Source organism: Ambystoma mexicanum, chromosome 7q, assembly GCF_040938575.1.
Source record: "Ambystoma mexicanum isolate Mex_15411 chromosome 7q, UKY_AmexF1_1, whole genome shotgun sequence".
Lineage (NCBI taxonomy): Eukaryota > Metazoa > Chordata > Amphibia > Caudata > Ambystomatidae > Ambystoma > Ambystoma mexicanum.
The window spans coordinates 1124240278-1124255970 of NC_090941.1; the positions used below are offsets into that span (position 1 = coordinate 1124240278).

The 15693-nt window shown below is 47.4% G+C and overlaps 1 protein-coding gene across 1 annotated transcript in view; it reads right to left on the reverse strand.

The window, feature by feature from the left end:
• Window positions 1-15693, reverse strand: part of LOC138528212 (extracellular calcium-sensing receptor-like) — an 89662-nt gene that overhangs the window by 56931 nt on the left and 17038 nt on the right. The gene's annotated exons all lie outside the window — the stretch shown is intronic.

Here is a 15693-nt window from a genome sequence, read left to right on the forward strand (position 1 = left end):
TGTGTGTGTGTATGTGTGTTTGTGCGTGCTTTGGGGGGGAAATGATTGTGTGTGTATATGTTTCTGAGATTCCATGTAATGTGATTACATGGAATCTCAGAAACACATACAATCAATCAGCTTTTGAAAATGATTGTTTTAAGAAATGATATTCATATCAATGTTTGATTTCTATATTTAACAGTGAATTTGCTTAGATCACGTCTATGCACACGGGCACGCGTTGTGTGATCGGTTATGCCCGCCTGCATCAATTGACGCAGCCTTTTAGCAGATCCACACAGACACTTCTGGCTCCTTACTCATGCACAGGAGTAGGACGTGTGTCCAGTGATCCATGCCCCACCACCTGTAAGGAGATATGTCATGCCTGGATGGAGAGGGGAAACACAGAGAGGACTTCCATCGCTGCAGGACACGCCACCAAGGAAACCCAAAGGAAATGTGGAGCAGCATAACAAGGTTCTAACCATGGAGATCATTTACTAAATCCCTGGAGTGTAAAAGTAAGATATTCATGCTCCGTGCAAGTGGGCGCGCACACCTGCATATTCCTTTCCATGGTGTATTCACACTCCACCTTCAGATATCACATGGCTTCTTGACAGCATGCGGTGGTGGAAAACCAATGAATGCCTATGGAATTGCCAGACTTCACCACCTGGTTACAGCAGTCACACTCCATAGGAATCCAAAACTGCCTCACTAAGGTAAAGGGAGTGGATACAACGAAGTATGTCGGGGATTGTGGGTTCACTCTTTCACTACATATTGAAAATAAAAGAAATGCCATCGATTGGACCTTTTGCACTTGAGACAATTCATCAGGGGACTATTTTTTCCAATCAATAACTTCGAGAAGCATAGAAAAATATGTGTTGAAAAGTCTCTGTGGAAAATGTTATTTTATTTAATCTTATTGTGTTTAGAGAGCAAATTTACCAAAGTAAATTTACCCCAATGCCCCCGTGAGTGTCTGTGTGCCCCCGTGCCCCCCATGAGTGTCTGTGTGCCCCCAATTGCTCCCCATGATTGTCTGTGTGCCCCCGTAAGTGTCTGTGTGCCCCCAATGCCCCCTGTGAGTGTCTGTGTGCCCCCGTGAGTGTCTGTGTGCCCCCAATGCCCCCTGTGAGTGTCTGTATGCCCCTGTGAGTGTCTGTGTGCCCCCATACCCCCCTTGAGTGTCTGTGTGCCCCCGTGAGTTTCTGTGTGCCCCCAAATGCCCCCTGTGAGTGTCTGTGTGGCTCTAATGCTCCCTGTGAGTGTGTTTGCCTATAAGGCCCCCACTTGAGTGTCTATGTGCCACCTTCGTCCCCCGCCAGTGTCCACTTGTCTCCCATTCCCCTCTCCAGTTACCCCTCGTTCCTTCCTCCTCCTTTCTTCCTTCTTCCCTTCTGCCCCCTGCTATTGCTCTCTTCACTCTCTACCCTTTCCTGTCCTTCTTCCTGCCCTCTTGACCTATGCCCCCCCACCTCCTTCTGCCCCTCTCCACTTACCCTCTCCCTCCTTCCCTTACCCCCATCTGTTTTTTCCAGCACTACCCGATTGCTGGCAGGCATAGTAATTCTTAGCCGCCTATCTTTGCAGTCACACCCCCCACCCCACCCCTCTCCTTTACCTCCTTTTCCTTAAGCACTTACTCTTATCACTGGTCTCCTGACCATTGATAATAGCTCGTCTGTCCCCCCTTTCCCTCTGTTCTCTCCTCCCCCTCCCACCCCAGCACTATCTTCAGTCATTGACCGTCTATTGATAGTCACTTGTTTGTTTCCTCTCCCTACCCCCTCCCTCCTCTTCCCTCACCCCACTTCCTTCCCTCTCCTCTTGTCACTCTTGCAATGCAACAATTGTCGTCAGGCATAGTAATGTTACTGCTAGTTTTTTCTCCCTCCTTTCCCCCCTCTCCACTCCTTTACTGTTCTATGCACGTGTACTATTTGTAATGATTTGATAGTCAATGTTTCACATTCTGTACTGTTTCAAGGACTGTAGGACTTGTATGAATGTACATGTGCTTCTCCCATGTTCCCTCCCTCCTTGAAGCGCTTTGAAACACATTGTGTATAGGCACTATACAAATAAACAATCAATCAATCAATCAAAGTGTTGAAGGTCATTTGCAAGTGGAACAGGATGGAATGGCAGACACACAAACTCACATGTGATCCTGTCCAGGGGGCACCGCCTATGAACAGATAGTAAGTCCATCACACCCTAAATAAGCTCCCAAGCGCGACAGGGGGGAAACATGGAGGAGTCAGGGAGAAACGTGGGTGAAGGGATGCAGAAAGAAAATAATTCTGGTCTTTGAGAGAATGATAAGAAGAGCACGAGCGCCATCCAGTGTTTAATGGCGCTGGAGGTGTGATTAGTCAAAGAAGAGAGAGGGTGAGCTGTGGCGGTGTCTGCAGACGAGAAGAAAGTATTGCGGAGGACTTGAAAGTGCAGAGGGAGAGCATGATAAGTTCAGGGACAGAGCGAGTGATGAGGACGAGGGGGTAGAATGGTCAGACCCAAGATGCAGAGTGGTCGTTATTCGGTGAATTCGCCTTTTGCCATGAACCGATTGGGGGTGCCAGCGTTTTGTAAGATGTGGTTAGCATGGGCCAGGATGGCACAGACCTGGATATCCGAGAGAAGAGCGAGATCACCCGAGGATTGTGTGATTGCAGGCAGTGTGAGGAGGGCAGGGAGGGATGCGGGTGGAGTGTGGCAAGCAGAAGGCAGGGACATGCGTGGCATGGAGAAGAGCCGTTGGCCAGAGTGTGAGCACCATTCCAAAATACAAAAACAACGACATCCACAACGTACAGAGGTAGATGCAAACATCAAGGCCGAATAAGTTACCTCTTCCCCTGCTATTCATTGGCCCCTTGACTCCTTAAGTCTAGTGCGAGGTTCCGTTTACATTTACTTTCTCAATATTGCTGAAGTGGTGGGTTTGGAAGATGACTTTCTTTTAAAATATACGTGGCGTTGAAAACCAGGCTTAAAAGTGCAACGTCTGGATGCACACTACTTTTTGGGGGGTTGGGGATTTTCTGGGCCACAGAAGACGATTCCCACTTCACTCTCGCAGGCCTGCTGCACCTGTCCGCCAGCGTGCACTGGTCCTGCTGGCGGAAGGCTGGGCGATTCTATGGCACCCGCCTGCTGCAGACTGGCACAGCCCAGAATGATGCTGCACACACGTCCTCCACGGGCATACATTCCCGGAGCCACTTAACTGGCATCGGGTGCATGTTGCAGTGCAATTCATGATCAGTGCATGGAGAACTGCTCTGCACTAGCCGCACATCATGGTAGGGGTCCCCTCCGTGGACGTTAGACTCGACGGACAATGATTCCAACTTTACTTACAACAAACAAGGAGCATTGTTCTCATGCCTTCATGAAAATCAGCAATGGATGAGAAAATCCATCTCTGCAGCTGGGCACTCGCGCCAGAGAAGCTGTGCCTGGCTTCTCCTTCATTAGAATCAGTGATATATTAGAAAGCCTGTCTCTGCAGCTGGGGACTCTCGCCAGAGCAGGCGTGTCTGGCTTCTCCTTCATTAGAATCAGCAATGGATTGGAAAGCCTGTCTCTGCAGCTGGGCACTCATGCCGGAGCAGGCGTGTCTGGCTTCTCCTTCATTAGAATCAGAAATGGATTGGAAAGCCTGTCTCTGCAGCTGGGCACTCACGCCAGAGCAGGCGTGTCTGGCTTCTCCTTCATTAGAATCAGCAATGGATGGGAAAGCCTGTCTCTGCAGCTGGGCACTCACGCCAGAGCAGGCGTGTCTGGCTTCTCCTTCATTAGAATCAGCAATGGATTGGAAAGCCTGTCTCTGCAGCTGGGCACTCACGCCAGAGCAGGCGTGTCTGGCTTCTCCTTCATTAGAATCAGCAATGGATTGGAAAGCCTGTCTCTGCAGCTGGGCACTCACGCCAGAGCAGGCGTGTCTGGCTTCTCCTTCATTAGAATCAGTGATATATTAGAAATACAGTCTCTGAAGCTGGGCACTCACACCAGCGCAGGCGTGTCTGGCTTTTCCTTCATTAGAATCAGCAATGGATTAGAAAGCCTGTCTATGCAGCTGGGCACCCATGCCAGAGCAGGCGTGTCTGGCTTCTCCTTCATTAGAATCAGCAATGGATTAGAAAGCCAGTCTCTGCAGCTGGGCACTCGCGCCAGAGCAGGTGTGTCTGGCTTCTCCTTCATTAGAATCAGCAATGCATTAGAAAGCCTGTCTCTGCAGCTGGGCACTCACGCCAGAGCAGGTGTGTCTGGCTTCTCCTTCATTAGAATCAGCAATGGATTAGAAAGCCCCTCTCTGCAGCTGGGCACTCACGCCAGAGCAGGCGTGTCTGGCTTCTCCTTCATTAGAATCAGCAATGGATTAGAAAGCCTGTCTCTGCAGCTGGGCACTCACGCCGGAGCAGGCGTGTCTGCTTCTCCTTCATTAGAATCAGCAATGGATTAGAAAGCCTGTCTCTGCAGCTGGCCACTCACGCCAGAGCAGGCATGTCTGGCTTCTCCTTCATTAGAATCAGGAATATATTAGAAAGCCAGTCACTGAAGCTGGGCACTCGCACCAGAGCAGGCGTGTCTGGCTTCTCCTTCATTAGAATCAGCAATGGATTAGAAAGCCTGTCTCTGCAGCTGGCCACTCACGCCAGAGCAGGCATGTCTGGTTTCTCCTTCATTAGAATCAGTAATATATTAGAAAGCCAGTCTCTGCAGCTGGGCACTCGCACCAGAGCAGGCGTGTCTGGCTTCTCCTTCATTAGAATCAGCAATGGATTAGAAAGCCTGTCTCTGCAGCTGGGCACTCATGCCGGAGCAGGCGTGTCTGGATTCTCCTTCATTAGAATCAGCAATGGATTAGGAAGCCCGTCCCTGCGGCAGAGCACTCGCGACAGAGCAGGCGTGTCTGGCACTAACGCCAGAGCAGGAGTGCCTGGCTTCTCCTTCATTAGAATCAGCAATGGATTAGAAAGCCCCTCTTTGCAGCCGGGAACTCGCGCCATAGAAGGTGTGTCTGGCACTCGCACCAGAGCAGGCGCGTCTGTCTTCACCTTCATTAGAATCAGCAATGAATTAGAAAGCCTGTCTCTGCAGCTGGGCACTCACGCCGGAGCAGGCGTGTCTGCTTCTCCTTCATTAGAATCAGCAATGGATTAGAAAGCCTGTCTCTGCAGCTGGCCACTTACGCCAGAGCAGGCATGTCTGGCTTCTCCTTCATTAGAATCAGTAATATATTAGAAAGCCAGTCTCTGCAGCTGGGCACTCGCACCAGAGCAGGCGTGTCTGGCTTCTCCTACATTAGAATCAGCAATGGATTAGAAAGCCTGTCTCTGCAGCTGGGCACTCATGCCGGAGCAGGCGTGTCTGGCTTCTCCTTCATTAGAATCAGCAATGGATTAGGAAGCCCGTCCCTGCGGCAGAGCACTCGCGACAGAGCAGCCGTGTCTGGCACTAACGCCAGAGCAGGAGTGTCTGGCTTCTCCTTCATTAGAATCAGCAATGGATTAGAAAGCCCCTCTCTGCAGCCAGGCACTCGCGCCATAGAAGGTGTGTCTGGCACTCGCACCAGAGCAGGTGCGTCTGGCTTCTCCTTCATTAGAATCAGCAATGGATTAGAAAGCCCGTCTCTGCAGCTGGGCACTCACGCCGGAGCAGGCGTGTCTGGCTTCTCCTTCATTAGAATCAGCAATGGATTAGAAAGCCTGTCACTGCAGCTGGGCACTCACGCCGGAGCAGGCGTGCCTGGCTTCTCCTTCATTAGAATCAGCAATGGGTTAGAAAGTCCGTCTCTTCAGCTGGGCACTCACACCAGAGCAGGTGCGTCTGGCTTCTCCTTCATTAGAATCAGCAATGGATTAGAAAGCCCGTCTCTGCAGCTGGGCACTCACGCCGGAGCAGGTGTGTCTGGCTTCTCCTTCATTAGAATCAGCAATGGATTAGAAAGCCCCTCTCTGCAGCCGGGCACTCACGCCGGAGCAGGCGTGTCTGGCTTCTCCTTCATTAGAATCAGTGATATATTAGAAAGCCAGTCTCTGCAGTTGGGCACTCGCGCCAGAGCAGGTGTGTCTGGCTTCTCCTTCATTAGAATCAGCAATGGATTAGAAAGCATGTCTCTGCAGCTGGGCACTCACGCCGGAGCAGGCGTGTCTGGCTTCTCCTTCATTAGAATCAGCAATGGATTAGAAAGCCCCTCTCTTCAGCTGGGCACTCACGCCATAGAAGGTGTGTCTGGCTTCTCCTTCATTAGAATCAGCAATGGATTAGAAAGCATGTCTCTGCAGCTGGGCACTCACGCCGGAGCAGGCGTGTCTGGCTTCTCCTTCATTAGAATCAGCAATGGATTAGAAAGCCTGTCTCTGCAGCTGGGCACTCGGGCCAGAGCAGGCATGTCTGGATTCTCCTTCATTAGAATCAGCAATGGATTAGAAAGCCCCTCTCTGCAGCCGGGCACTCACGCCGGAGCAGGCGTGTCTGGCTTCTCCTTCATTAGAATCAGTGATATATTAGAAAGCCAGTCTCTGCAGTTGGGCACTCGCGCCAGAGCAGGTGTGTCTGGCTTCTCCTTCATTAGAATCAGCAATGGATTAGAAAGCCTGTCTCTGCAGCTGGGCACTCACGCCGGAGCAGGCGTGTCTGGCTTCTCCTTCATTAGAATCAGCAATGGATTAGAAAGCCTGTCTCTGCAGCTGGGCACTCGGGCCAGAGCAGGCGTGACTGGCACTCACGCCAGAGCAGGTGTGTCTGGCTTCTCCTGGATGACTCGCCCGGGAGTACTCTGTGCACTTATTTGAGCACACAGCAGGGAGCTTTAGAGGCAATCAATCGTGAGGCCATTGTACGTGCATGGGTCCTGGATTGGTTAGGAAGTTCAAGTGGCTGGCAAGGATACTTTTCTTAAATGTACCCATCTTTTTTGTGTAAGTAGCAACTGTCAAGCATTCTGTTATGTTTAGTCGGGGCATTCGTTTATCCACTTGCCCATGTAGGTAGAACTAGGGTTGGTAATGGCAACTATTTGATAGAGCAACTGGAGAGCCGGTGACATAGTGCCCCTCCCACCCCAGGCTCCAGACAGCAATTTACAGCGCAAGCCAGAGGATGGGGGACACTCCTGCTCACCTGTGAAAATGACACTTCAGATACTCAATAAAGGGGTAAAAAGACAAGGTTATAAGAATAGACAGCCCAAATACATTCGTAGGCAGGGCAAAGGGGTTGAGTTAAATATAACCAGAAATTCTCCTCAATAGGCCTATGTCAAAGTCAATGGTTCAGAGTCTTTGTATAGGATAGCACAGTTATGGTAGATAATGATTAAGTCTTTGCCACAGAGATTAGAAGAATTTGGCTAGGCGAAAAGTTTGATGAATGTTTAGGGAAGGACAAGCCTTCGTAGTTGAGGAAAGTTTCATGCACTTTCTCGATGGCCAAAAAGATTTCCGGACCGCGTTTGCACAGTACCTTGTCAATGAAGAAAGCTGTAGCTGAGGCAGTTGTTCCTGGCAGCTCGACCAGATCTCTCTGTTCCTGAACTTCAGTCGTGGGGACAAGAAGTAGGATGTTGGGAGGTGCCCAGGGATGAGGCCAAAAGCTTTAGCAAGACATCGGTTTAAGGTGTGAGCAGAGTTGGATTGAGCAGTCAGCCAATCGGCCCGTGGCCGATGAGAATTGGAGCTGACTGAACTGTGGGCCGGTTTTATCTTGCGCTTAGGGGCCGATTTATCAGTCACACACACACACGTAATAAATCATTCATTCCATTAGCATTTCCACTCTGGGCTGCCTCTGCTCTCAGCCTGATGGCGCCGGCAGTGCTGCCTGGGCGGGCGTGGTGTTGTTATTTTGTTACATTTGCTAAAAGTAACAGGCTTCGTCCGGTGGAGCGCGCCCATGTGCCCACAGGTGAAAGAGCAGAGCAGGCCATTTAGCATTCAGTTTCGTTTCGCTTCCTTTCGAATTTTGCATTCAAAAGGAAGCGAGACTTCGGGTGCTGACTGCCTGCGGAGAGGATCAAAGTGCTCCCTGCAGAGGCTGTGGGGAAGGCGTGCACACAGTCATGGGGAAAGAACATAAATCCCGCGAGCTGCAGAGGTTAGTTGGCAGGCACGCATAAACCTTGTTCTCCTTTCCCAGTTCGTGTGCGCCAGTGTTGGGATTGCTAAATGATGTTCTTGCTGACTGGCATTGAAGCTTCAAGCACTAATTGAGCAGCTCGTACTATAGAAAATAATAGATTATTTTTTAAACTGATGCCATTCCTCAGACATACTCATGAAAGCAGATTTTTCCTATTTACAATAAAATTGTGTCCTGTATAATAATTACACCGCTACTGCTGCTTTTTAAGTGTCTCCCTTTGCAATGCCTGCCCCATCCATCTGAGAGGAGTTGTTGAAATGGGCAGTGCGCAAGCAACACAAACCCTGCCACTGGCAGGAAATTTCACAGGAACTCAACGCAGCGCATAGGCTGTGTTTAACCACTGCTTTAGAGCAATTGTGTTTCGTGTTGGAGATAGGCCCGTTTTGATGCTTTAGACAGTAAATAATGGATGTATCTCAAATGCTGTAGCTCTGTTGGGTGTCCTGACCCACGTTTGAGCTATCATGCTGCAACATTGGGTGCTGTGGGCTTAGAAAATCCAAGCTGACCAAAAAGCCCACATGTGCGCCAGAATCCAGGAGAACCACGCAGTTTGTGCGCACACCAAAATGGTTACCTAACTTGCCACCCACCAGTGTAAAGAAAGATCTTTGTTAACAAAATCCACTGTTACGGATGTCAAAAAGTTTCTGAAATCGTGGCTCATCGGACCACTTTAAAGATTCAACCCTTTTGTGGGGTTCCACATAACCATTTTACTGTCAGAAGCCCCATCAAAACAATGTTAAGCAAGGATTATTTACTACCATGTAAGAACCATTCCTGTTTGGAATGCATTAATCCAAGAAAGATCCCAAAAATGCATGCAGTACCCGCTTTTGACTGAGGGCGGCGCTAGCGGTCTAAACTCTGACAGGGAAACTGCATGTCAGGAGTTGCAGGAGAGGCATTTACATCAAAGGCTGGGAGTTAATTAAAATCTTAACCTCATGCTGTTCCCAGAAGACAATCTGATTTAATTAACAGGCCAAAGGCTGGGAAACGTCTCACCTCCAGAGATTCACACCAGGAGTCTCACATGACCTCTTGATTGATAGAAGGCAGACTGGCTGGGAGCCTCCTGGAGACCACACAATAGGCTCTCGCACTTGAATAGAATATGTTGATTTTGACTGTTTCCTGTCAACAAAGGCCTGCCTGCCAGAAGACACATGTGATCACTGACCCACCCAAGTCTTGGAGGCGGACTCCAACACTCTGAGAACTGAATTGAAAGCAAAATATATATTTTACAGAAACACTGATAACTCTTTGTAATCAAATGACAGGAATGTATAACTTTGAGAGCCTTCATTTAAAAAATGTACCTTCGATTCAAGCCCAAACTCCAATTTGTGTGATGTTCTGGGGCAAAACCCTGCTATTTATGTATACTACAGACTCTGTGTTTAAGCTAGAGAGATGGGAGTTTACTGGAGTATGTATGGACAGGCCGTGTACATGTGTATAAATCTGGAGAAAAATCCGATGTTGCAAAACCCACTAAAAAGCACCAAATGTTGCCATTTCTGAATGCAAGCCACCAGGAAGAGCAGAGTTTGAACAGGGTTTCCCTCATGTGATATCTGATGGGTGCATGTAATTTCAAACCACTGTGTATCTATGAAATATATCTTTAGGTCAAATATAGATTGTGTGTAATTTGACAGGGGAGTGTCCTTTTTGCAAGCCATTAAATGACATTGCTCTGACACTCCACTTCTTTTCCCCCATCAAGAGAGAAAGGAAAGCTTGACCAATGGGCAGTTGAGAGAGGGGCTGGCTAGTGATGCTGCACACACACCCACTTTCAAAAGACATAAAAAGAGCCACTGGAAGCTAGAGAGGAGATTCAATTCCATTTGCTGCAACGCGCTCTGCCGGACCATACAACATCCCGAAGATACCAGATTCCACACTTAGACTTTAAAACTCCAAAGAACTTGATTCAGAGCTCAAAGCAAGGGCCTAAACCCACAAACTGAGAACTCTTCTCAGTGGGCCTCAGCATCCAGCAAACCTAACAGCGGTAGCAGCATCCAGGAGCCGTGCAGATCAGCGCTGGGTCCAGAGAAAGCTGTGCAGAAAGATCCAGAAGCAGTGCTGTACCCAGAGAAAGCAGAGCAGTATCCAGAACCAGAGGCCAGAGATCCAGAGTGACCCAGACCGCTGTTAGCAGAACCAGAGAGCTGACCCAGATCACTGTCAAGTGCCGAGACCAGAACCGGAGTCCAGTCCAAAACCTGACCAGATCCGTGGGGAGGCCTAATTCAAAAATATATTGTGAGTACCTAGCAGAACTGTGCAGAACCAATCTCTTAGTTAAAATAATATAATTCAATCTATTTTAATCCAACCAGAACTGCCTCCTAACTGTGACCTGTCATTTTTAAAAGCTGTCACCTGTCATTTTCTAGCTGCAAGCTGTAACCTGTCGCTTTGAACTTTTACAATTTCAAATCCGAAAAACTACCTTTATTTAATCGTCCGTATCTCTGGAACTGTTTGTGCTAGGAACTTGGTTTAACTTCCCTCTGAAAGCTTAGAATCTCAGCTTTTCAGCAAGCTTAAAAACTCCCCATACTTTTGCCGTAATCGTGAGAATCCTCTTACAGCTCCCATTAAAATGAATAGATTGGATTAGAACTAGAAGGGATGTGCAGTCCCGTTATTTGGTTTTGTAACTCTTAAAAAGGATGGATTTTTGTTTCTCGCAGTTTGCATTCTGCCCATCGATTTGTTTCTTTTTAGTTTTTATGTAGCGCTGAAGCCCACTTTACAGTCACTTCAAAGCGGTAGTTGGCAATAAGGTAAGAGAAGAGGATCGGCAGACAGAAGAGAATGGTGCTCAGTGGGAAGTCTAGGGAACCGTGCGAAGTGATTAACATTAAGGTCCTGATTCATACCATTTTTTCATGCTGCAAAGTGACTTTTCACTGATGCAAAGTGACTTTGCACTGCCAACAAACACCCCGATTCATGGAGCACCCTCTATCAATTTTTGCAGTGCAAAGTCACTTTGAAGTGTCCCACAGTTACAAGTGGCTATTAATTCCTTTGGTGACACTGTTTGAATAGTAATCAAGGGGGAGTTTTTTAAAATAAAATGTGATGTAAATTGTGCTTTTTAAAGAATATTTATTCAGCAACACTGGTCAAAACTACTAACCCCATAGTGAAGTAGCTCATCAAACTGGCCCACATTGGCCAAGAAGTGGTCTACTTTGACCAAACAAACTGGCCTAAACCAGCATTTTGCATTTTTGGTTCGGCCCTGGAGGAAACTGCACAGGGGGGCAGTGAGTACTGCGCTGTGTGGGAAGGTTGTTTCATGCTTAATGTTACATGAAAGGGTGAAAGAGCATCATTACTCAAGCCAGAAACTGTGCGAAACCTCCTTGTTCCATTGCTAGGGCCTTCGTATGAATCCACATAGAAGGATAAATAGTTTACAGTTAAGTTGCAACATACGCAGTTGGGAATAGCATGTCATTTTGTTACTACCTACGAACATACTTGCATACGTAGAAGTAATAGCCTGTATTTGTTATGCACGTGTTTTAGTGGAACGAGTTTCCATTCAATTTCATATGGGGCAGCACAATGGCAGCCATGGAGTGGAATTTGAGCAGGGACAGCAACTTTCAGCAATACTTGTACAAGAAGATTGACATGGGTGGGGCAGAAGTGGGACAAGAGGCAGCGTGAAAATGTGTTACAGTGGTAATGCAAGCACAGATTGTTAAGGCCAGTACATGTTGTATGTTATCACTTTCTCAAGCGTTTACCCAAAACATTACATGCAACAGACACATGAACTCTCCATGAGTAGCTTTTTCTGTAAAGTCGTGAATTGACGCGATTCACGGATGATGGTTTGAGGGCCACTTTTTTGAGGCGAGGGGTGGGCCACTTTTTTTTGGGTGTCCAGGCCTACTTCTTCTCCCAGTCCCACCCTGGGTGTGAGTGCCTTCAAGTCCACTAGCTGATTTCCCTCCCTCTGGCTATCCAGTTTTCAACAGCACTCTGATGAAAATTCGACCAGATGAGGACGGTGTCCAGGTGGCTTGCGAGTTGGTTGTTCCCACCCAACTCACGAGAAGAAGTTAACCTTGAAGGGCTTCTCTGTCGATGGAGTTTCAGGTAATTTGGACCTGCAGCAGGGCTTCACCGGTCATCCAGGAGTTGCTGCAGTCCTCTTCCTTCAGCTCGTCTTCGGTTCTTTCGTTCCAGTGGTCAACTCTGCTTTTCAAGTCCCAGACACCTGCTTTTAAACAGTTTTCCCCCATTCATTCCAGCCTGGCTGTCACTCACACAGCAGGGTGGCTGTCCTTGCTGGACAGCCAGCTGGCCAATCATTCCAGAGTGCATTCAGGTCTCTTAGGAGACTAAGCACAGGGAGTTTTGGGCACCTCCCTCACATCCTGTCCACGCCAGACACCCTGGCGCCAGAGGAGGGCTTCAGCACTGAAGCCCGGCAAAGGCCAACGAACAAAGGGAGCAAACCTGGTTTGGCGCGCAGAGACAAACACAAGAAGGACCTTTCCTAAATGAAATGGCGAAAAAAGATGACCGGAGTCTGTTTTTACAGATAGGTCTTGGGCTCCATATTGAACAACATGGCTGACCTGATTTTTAGCTACCGATGTTAGCAAGCGGAAAAAATCATGGTAGTTTGATCTAAACCACTGCCACCAGCCATTTAAAGTACGAAAGGGTAACATTGTACTGTTACATGAGTGTTTGGGAGATGGTAGTCAGTCCCAGAGAAGGTATTTAAACCTTGGGGAGTCTGAAAGACACCCCTGTGCCACTGCACTGAAGGTGCTGTGTGACACACAGAAAAAGGTGATGCCTATGGAGTTGTTTAAAACTCCACAACCAAAGAACACAAAAGTAAAACACATTGAAAATGAAAAGTTCAAAGCCCCAGAATATAGCAAAAGAGCTGGAGGGCTCTAAGGTAGTGGGAATTTAGCACTTGGGTGAGAAGTCTCCCTAACATTCCCCATTTGACGATTTTTCAGTGTAGCAAAAAATTAAGCGAATAGGTGGCGTTGCGCTTTCCGTTTGCGGGTGCTCGAATCACTTCACTCAAAAAACAGAAAACTCGCCTCGTTTTGTGGACGTGCAAAATACATTGGCATGACGGCCGCCAATAATGAGAATGTGACGGTTTTCTTGAAATGTTGCAACTTACTAAACTTTCGATGCGGATGAAACAACAAGCAATAGGCCTTGCTGTACTATGCTTTTGCGTTTAATGTCGGAATTATTGAGGAACTTAGAAAGTAGTTACAAAAATTCATTTTCTCTGCGTGGACGCAGCAACACGTTGCCATGGCCACTACCACGAATCACGGATGGGCTTGGTCTCCCAGGAACAATGAGAGTGTCTCACATATATAGTAAGAGGGGCACATGCTTATAGGCTAATAAGTGTGGGCACCCGGGCTTTCATTCATACCCCTATCTTGCAATAACTATCAGTAACATTTTTGTGTGGAACATCATTTTTGGCCATATGCATTTATTTCTTATTCACAATCATAAACCAACCATATGATAAAAAACAGGTGTGCTTTTGGGCCAAGGTGAGTGATTCCTTGCTTCCGCTGGCACGTCTTTCAGTCCAATTGGCATCCCCACCTTGGACATGTGCAGCCACTGCCTATGACTTTTTGCCGGGTACTGAACCTGCTACCCGGCATTTCATGCTCTTATCACACTTCCTTTTCCCGGTTGGGTGGAAATTTTACAACACAGTCCTTCTCCTTCATCAGAAAGCTATACCCGAGGTGGGTGTGCTTTCTTTTCATTGTACTTCTCATTACCTAGAGGTTCCTTATAACCCCCACTTCTCTTTTCTTATTCCAGTGGGGGCCGCCCCCCCGACCCACTGATGTTTCTCTTCTCACCTTACTCATTGCTTTGGCCATGTTCCCATGAAGATGTGTCCTGGAGGTGCCTTGTGGCTGCCCTCCCACTGTGTGACCTTCTCCTCTGCCCCCACCCTGCGCATTATCCCCCATGCCCTCTATCGTGACTTCCTTCGTTGCGGCCCAGGGCCTGTGGCCCTAACCAATGAGAGAGAGGTTTGGTTTCTTCAAACCTCCAGCAAAACCGAGGCCGATGCCTCTGTCTCGACAGCTGCTGACACGAACGCCAGCTCATATCGAGGGCGGGGAGAGACACTCAGTGGCCATGCAAACACTTTTTTTCAAGGTAAAAAATAACAAATGATATTTTCTTGGCATTGTGATCACGGGGGCATCACAAACTTTAGAATTGGTTACAAAATGTACTTGTCCTCCCGTCAGGAAACCTTTTAAGGAACCTCCCGTTGCACTCAAGAGCATTGGACAATGTAGAAGATCGGTTTTCACCTCCTCCACCGTTGAACAGAAAATAAAGACAGGGATACACTTTTTCACTTCCGGCGAATAGGTATTTCCCAACGTTTCGGAAAATAATCAATGCCTTAATAATGCAAGCAATTAGAAGCAATATGAGCTTGCTAAGCAAATTATTGATTTTGCAATATGTCAGCTGTTTCACTGCTAGGTTATCTAACAATAACGCGACTCCGGCTGAACTATTGAATACAAACCTCATGATGGACATGGACCTCATCTGAAGGTCTTTAATCAAGATTACAGCGGTCACGTATGACCAAATTCTCATTAGCTTGAAGACCATGCAATCTATAAGCATGATGATAAAAATACCCGCCTTAAAGCAGTTAATATGGCTGCACATTAACCAAAGAAACTTAATGTCCCAATGAGAAGCCAAACTCCTTCCAAACCCCTTTTTCTATAAACAAGTAAATGAATATCATAGTCAAGATTCGACTTAACTGACATGGTTTTACTTATCCACAGACCAACAAACCGCTGCGCTACATGTTTCGCACCCACAGGGTCACGACCGGCATGTGCCACTCTCTATTACCCATCATGTCAATGGGTACGTTCTTTTTTGGACCTTAAATCAATGACAGTCGGTTACAAGTTTTAAGTATGAGCAATTCAAAAAGCATCCATAAATCTGAATGCAACCAATACTATTTTCTTGTCTTCCTCCATTAGGTCTTTTTGTTATTTGCCCTGAGGAAGGCTGTTAATATTTTTCCCAGTAGGTCGCTTGTTTGCTGTTTGCTTGCATTGTTTGCTGTTTGCTTGCATTCAGATTTTTAGAGGGACAACTTTGAGGTGATATCTGTTGTTTGGATACACAAAAAAGATAAAGGATGATTTAAATTTCTTTTCCAATAGCTCTTTTTAGCAGCATGGGCAGTATTTGTATTCTGACATCATATTCATAAGCAGAAGTACCGTTATGCAATGAAGCGTCACTGGAAGCGTCAAGTTTGGCTTTCCTGTCAAAAATAGATGTAAGTTGGTACTTGTGTCCAAGTCAAGTAAAAGTAAGACTACAATGAACAGCAAGGCCCCACCACCACGTGTCCTGGGAGGGGACCCCTTCTTGCTTAAAAAAGCAAACAGAAAAGAAAATGTTTCTTTTTGAAGTCACTCTGCC